The sequence below is a fragment of the Artemia sp. Qi Xiang Cuo genome, unplaced genomic scaffold (assembly GCF_049724085.1).
Source record: "Artemia sp. Qi Xiang Cuo unplaced genomic scaffold, ASM4972408v1 HiC_scaffold_2987, whole genome shotgun sequence".
Lineage (NCBI taxonomy): Eukaryota > Metazoa > Arthropoda > Branchiopoda > Anostraca > Artemiidae > Artemia > Artemia sp. Qi Xiang Cuo.
In genome coordinates, this window is record NW_028300382.1 from 48,610 (window position 1) to 54,848 (window position 6,239).

The 6,239-nt window shown below is 33.5% G+C and overlaps 1 pseudogene; it reads right to left on the minus strand.

The window, feature by feature from the left end:
• Positions 1-3,971: 3,971 nt before the first annotated feature.
• Positions 3,972-5,628, minus strand: LOC148938736 (uncharacterized; annotated as a pseudogene).
• Positions 5,629-6,239: the final 611 nt, after the last annotated feature.

Consider the following 6,239-nt stretch of genomic DNA (forward strand, 5'->3'; position numbering starts at 1 on the left):
GAACAATTATTCACTATTATTTCATCATATCTTTGTTTTAGTCTGGTAGCTCATTACTTTTACTAGAAATGCGTCAGCATGCTATAAATGGTTTTTTTATCACTTTAGTAATTTTACTTATTAACATAAGTATACGATTTAACAATTATTATTTATTATTTCATCATATCGTTGATTTACTAGTTCTTTACTTTTAGTTGAAAAGTGCCCTCTTGTGGGAAAGTGTTTTTCATATCTTATAGATGTGGCGGATACAATGTTTTGAAAATAAACTATTCCCGTAATACAGAATATTTAAGTTTGAACAATTATTCGCTATTATTTCATCATATCTTTGGTTTAGTCTGCTAGCTCTTTACTTTTACGTGAAAAGTGTCCTCTTGTGGGAAGAAGTTTGTTATCACTCTAATAAGTTATTGTAAACATAGTTTACGTTTGAACAATTATTCATTATTTCATCTCTTTGATTTAGTAGCTCTTACTTTTGAAAAGTGTCCTCTTGTGGGAAGTTTCAGGTATTGAAGCTTTGGTAGATATAATGGTTCGAAAATAAACTTTTCCCGTAATACAGAAAATTTAAGTTTGAACAATTATTCGCTATTATTTCATCATATCTTTGGTTTAGTCTGGTAGCTCTTTACTTTTACTAGAAAAGTGTCCTCTTGTGGGAAAACATTTTTTATCACTCTAATAAGTTTACGTTTGAACAATTATTTGTTATTATTTCATCATATCTTTGGTTTAGTCTGCTAGCTCTTTACTTTTACTCGAAAAGTGTCCTCTAGTGGGAAAGAGTTTTTGTCACTATTGATAGTATGGTATAATTTTTTCCTGACAATTAAAAAAAGTATATGATATAATTTCAGGAGCCTGTTGGGGATATATTTTTTCTAACATAAAATATTCCATTAATACAGAAAATTTAAGTTTGAGCAATTATTCGATCTTATTTCATAATATCTGGTTTAGTATGGTACCTCATTACTTTTCCGCGAAAAGTGTCCTCTTGTTAGAGACAGTTTTTTTATCACTTTAATAAGTTTATTTCTACACTTATGTATAAATTTGAAAAATTATTCTTTATTATTTCATTATATATTTGATTTAGTAGCTCTTTACCTTTAGTCGAAAAGTGTCCTTTTGTGGGAAAGAGTTTTTAAGAGCTTTTATATGTGGTAGATACAATGTTTCGAAAATAAAATGTTAACGTAATCAAGAAAAATTAATTTTGAAAAAATATTCGCTAGTATTTCATCAGCTCATTGGTGTAATCTGCTAGCTCTTTACTTTGATATGAAAAGTGTCGTCTTATGGTAGGAAGTTTGTTATCACTATAGTAAGTGTACTGATAAACATATTTTTAATTTTGAACTATTATTCGTTACTATTTCATCATATATTTGATTAAGTAGCTCTTGACTTTTAGTAGAAAAGTTTCCTCTAGTGGGAAACAGTTTTTCAGATGTTTTAGCTGTGGTAGATATAATGTTTTCAAAATAAAATATTCCTGTAATACAGAAAATTGAAGTTAGAATAATCATTCGCTATTTTTTATTCATATCTTTTTTTTATTCTTCTATCTATTTACTTTTACTAGAAAGTGTATTATTGTGGGAAAAAGTTTTGTAACACTCTAATAAGTTTACGCTTGAACAATAATTCGTTATTATTTAATAATGACTTTTATTTATTATATAATTAATTTTAGTCGAAAAATGTCCTCTTGTGGGAAAGAGTTTTTGTCACTTTATATAGTATGGCATTGGACATAAGTTTACGTTTGAATACTTATTTAATTTTATTTCTGCTCATCTTTGATTTAATGTAGTAGCTCTTTACTTTTCTTTGAAAAACGTATTTTGTGGAAAGAGTTTAAATTAATAACACAGATCGTGGTAATTAAGTGTATTATTCTATCATATCATGGATTTTGTGTATCTATTCTTTTATTAGAAAAGTGTACACTTGCGAAAACTACTTTTGGTCACTTTATCTAGTATGGAATTGGACAGAAGCTTACGTTTGAACAATTACTTAACTTTATTTCTGATCGTCTTTGATTTATTATAGTACCTCTTTACTTTTCTTTGAAAAACTTATTTTGAGGAAAGTTTTTTAATTAATAAAACATTTCGTGGTAACGAAGTGTAAGTAAGGAGCGACCCAGCTCAAAGGTATCCATAACTCAATAATTATTCGTTATTATTTCATCATATCTTTGACTTAGTCTGGTAGCTCTTTACTTTTACTCGAAAAGTGTTCTCTTGTGGGAAAAAGTTTTTTTGTCGCTTTAACTAGTATGACATTGGACATAAGTTTACGTTTGAAGAATTATTTAACTTTATTTCTGCTCATCTTCGATTTAATGTAGTAGCTCTTTACTTTTCTTTGAAAAAAACATAGTTCTTGGAAAGGTTTTTTTTTCCCCGGTTTTATCACAGACATTAAATCTCATACATGCTTCTATCAATGACATTAAACCTCGCTCCGTATGTAAAAATAAAAAAAAAAAACCCATCTGGCTAATTGATGAATTTTAGACATACAAAATTATAGATAAAATGAAAAATAATGGGTAACCCTGATTATTACATTTATAGAACACCCCTCAGTATATTCATGAAGACTATACCTTTCCACAGAGCTTTTGACCATAGTGTTCTCAATCTTTTTAGGATGTATGGACCGAGTGGGAGCTCACAGAAAGTGAGGAGGAGAATCTTCTAGCTACATGTGCAGAGAACGAGAGCATCGAGATTACACCCGAGGAGGAGGAAGAACTTCTCTGTACATGTAGAGCCTTCGAAGGTACCGATGATGATATAATGGAAGTTCATTATACTGAAGATGGACTTTCATATACGTCAGATGATCTGGTACGGCGGGGGCCTTCAGGTCATCTTTACATAGAAGTCGATGAGCGGTTGGCCCCTAGTTTGCCTACAATGAGAGTATGCGGCGATTTATTTGAGGACATGCCCCCTTTAATCGATATAATGGTCAATGATGAAGAAGATGAGGTTCAATTACTTGAACCGGAGGTTGAGTGTATACCACCTCCTCTGGTGAATATAGTGATAGTAGAAAATAATGCTGATGATGATGATGTTCAAGTAATTGAGCCTGACGTCATATATTTAAAGAGTATTATAAATATTGATTTAACGAATAAATAAAGGATTAGAATAATGATTTTATTTAAAAAGCATGGACAAAAAATGAAATATTGATTTCTTAAGAAAAAAAATTACACAGCTAACTTCTACAAAATTTTTTTATCTTTGATAGAAAACTTGGCTGTGGACTGAGAACACTCTAAGGGATGATCTAATCAATCTGAACTATTCATGTACAGAAGTCTCTGCAGGTATTCTTACTCTATGCATATCGAGTATGAGAAAATTAAAATAGCAGAAACAAATTTATTGTATGATTATGATATAAAACTTATCAAGCATATCAAAATGGGATTTATCGTAAAATGGTATATGACAACACTTACACCATGGTTTCTGTTGCTTAAAATCCGTTTCGTAGAATGACCTCTTATGATGTCTCTTGAAGGGGCACTTTTTCTCTTCTCTTGGAGCATAATCATCATAATGATCCGAGTTATATCTTGCAATATGCACATTTTTCTTTGGGTTTTCACTTCTGTCTTTTACGTTATAGAAAAAGCCCTCTTTTACCAGTCTCTTCTTTTGATCTTCCTTTTCTATCATATCAATCCTTCTTTTATCTGAGCTTACTTGCACTTGGTCTAAATTTCTCTCCATGTCACATATAATTTTTCTTCTTGTTTCCTCCAGATTCTTCTCATCTGTCTCTGCATCTAAGCTGTCTGAACATTCAGTAGGTTGATATGAATACTCAAAATCATGAAAATGTCCTTTACAAATAGAACAGTTGCAATAAAAGGATATTTCTAACTCAACTTGTTCACTCATGTAATTACACTGCTAACTAAAAACTTATTGAATTATATTCATCGACTAAGAAAAATAGAGCAAAAAACCCGGTCTTTATATACACTTCGCCACTACTATATAACCAAGCCTCTTATTGGCTGGGAAGAGGCATGTATCTGACTCGGTGATTCGCTGAGAAGGACACATATGATCTAACTGTTTCCGGGAATGTCGTAACATTTGGCTCAAGAGCAACAACAACAAATACTATTTCTGGACACCATGACATTCACGAACGATTACGCAATCAAGTTCTCGGAAATTCACTTCCCCCTCGAGTCCTAGATCAATAACATTGTTCCCGTTAGAATTCAATGCGCATGTGCAACCTTCACCCCGGAGTTATTACACATAGAAACATCAAATAAATCGACCTTGGAAAAAGAGGTCATTGACCCCATTACGTAATCATTCTCCCTAGGGAGGCTATGCCCCTATTTGGACCATAAACCACGTGGTTCGTCCCGGAGTAGCACCCCCTCCTCTACTCACGTAGTCCTTGTATGTTCCATGACACTACACTCAGTATATGGCTCTTTATTTCCCATGCGTCTGTGCTTTCTGTCAGTGCATTAATATCACTAGCCACTTCTTGGAGTTTCTCGTTCCTGGTCTCTGTCGAAGAAAAGGCAAAATGGTAATATTCACGACTGCGACTATTAATATCTGTTAGCACTCGCTGACTATTATCAACAAAATTGTGGGAAAAACCACTGCGAGGTCTTCTTTTAAGTCCTTTTCTTGGAGAATGGTTTCCTCTGGGTGCCATGTTTCGAGTGCTTGGTCGATGTAGGTCATTATGGCTAATAATAGCACTAGCAGGTCTTTTAGTTGCCGATACTGCCTGAGAATAGGCTGTTGATGGTTTCACTGTCTCGGCATCACTATCACTATCTGGCCCTATCGGGATAGCAGCAGGGTCATTTGGAAGCCTAGCACTAGGAGGTGGACCAAGATTTTTAAATGGCACCAAGTTACTTTTAACCTCTATCACAGCCTTTCCATCGTACCTGAATAGTCGGCCTTGGATAAACAGCTTGTCACCTCGTAGCTTTGCATCACGACCGTCGTTCTGTGCAAGATTCTTAATTTCCATTTAGTGTTTACGGGCTTCTCTTTGTTTAGCCGTGTAATCTGGGGCCACCGATAGACCTACCTTTCTCAATAAGGAACTATTTCTTAAGATGTAGTCTCTGATTTCGACCGAGTTTAGCTTCACTACTACTGGCCCTGATTTCAATCTAAAAATATCACGTACATCACCTCGACTTATATTGAGAGAAGGCATAGCACGGTTTAATAAATCCATTATTTCTTGCTTTACAGTATACTCGCCAAGGTGCTGCGGAGTATAATTATAAATAATCAAATTTGTTCTTTTCTGCTCTGCTTTGAGCTGGTTGACTCTTTCAGATGTGATTACTAAGTCTGATTTCACATTTTCCAGCTCTTTTTTAATTTCTTCGTTTGTCTTAGAATTGCTGGATAGCTGTGTACAAATGTTATTCATCTGTACTTGTAAGGCAGCAATGCTATCCGAAAGTCCAGGAATTGCATTAACTTTCTCCAAAAGCACTGGTAATAAATCCAATTTGAAATTTATTTCTCGCAAAAACTGGGCATTTTGCATTTTCTCGGCCTCAATTGTTTGATTTGTCATTTTTCACACTTTGGATCTTATCGATGTATAAATGTAGTCCTTAATTAGATCTAGTATCGTAACAAATCAATAAGTTATTTTTCTTGTCTTCAAAAAAGATAATCGCAATTTTGGCACAAAGCCACACACGGGTAAAAATTAGTTACGCTAGCTGTCCAGATTTAATCTTGTATTTTATCCGATTGAATTGCTCTTAACTCTCTGAACTCTGAATCAATACTGAGATATTAATTAAAAGTTTCTATTAGAAAATACTTCTACTCTTCCTAAGGATTCTGGAGGAGAGGGTTAGCTTCTGTGGCTTAGATGCGTTGTACAGAACAAATTGGGCAACATATAACTCTTAAAACAAATAGTCAAAGCTGAAAAGTGGTGATCTAAAGTTTCAATGGTAACATTAAACGACTTCTTTACGGTAAAGGGGAGAATATCTTAAAAGTTTAAGAGCGTATTTACAGTCAGGGTGAAATATTTCCTGAGGGTTTTGAGATGAGTTTGAGGTTTATTTAAAATAATTTCAGGGGCCAAGGGCAGGTATTTATGGTTCTTGTTCCAGCAGACATTACAACATTACACATAAATTAGCAACTATTGCTTTAGAATCAGCCTAA